Source organism: Hipposideros armiger, unplaced genomic scaffold (genome assembly GCF_001890085.2).
Source record: "Hipposideros armiger isolate ML-2016 unplaced genomic scaffold, ASM189008v1 scaffold_855, whole genome shotgun sequence".
Lineage (NCBI taxonomy): Eukaryota > Metazoa > Chordata > Mammalia > Chiroptera > Hipposideridae > Hipposideros > Hipposideros armiger.
The window spans coordinates 204,311-204,765 of NW_017732205.1; positions in this window are offsets into that span (position 1 = coordinate 204,311).

Sequence of the window (455 nt, forward strand, 5' to 3'; positions counted from 1 at the left end):
TTTTTTTAATGCCTACTTTTTTTTAATGTTAGTATAGCCACTCCTGCTTTCTTGTGATTGCTCTTTGCATAATGTATCTTTTCCCATCCCTTTACTTTGAATCTATTTCTATTTTCTTATTGAGGTATAATTGACATTTAACTTTATATTAGTTTTAGGTGTACAATATAATGATTTGATATTTGTATACATTTGAATGTATCTGTATTTTGAATTTAAAATGTGTCTCCTGTAGGCAGCATACAGTTGGATATTATTTTTTTAATCCAGCCTGATAATCTGTCTTTTGATTGGATTGTTTAAGCCAATAAATAATAACATTTAATGTTATTGATATAGATGGATTTATATCTGCCATTGTACTTTATGTTTTCTATGTGTCTCCTGTCTCTTTTGTTCCTCTGTTCCTCTTACTGCTTTCTTTTGCATCAAGTTAATATTATGTAATGTAGATT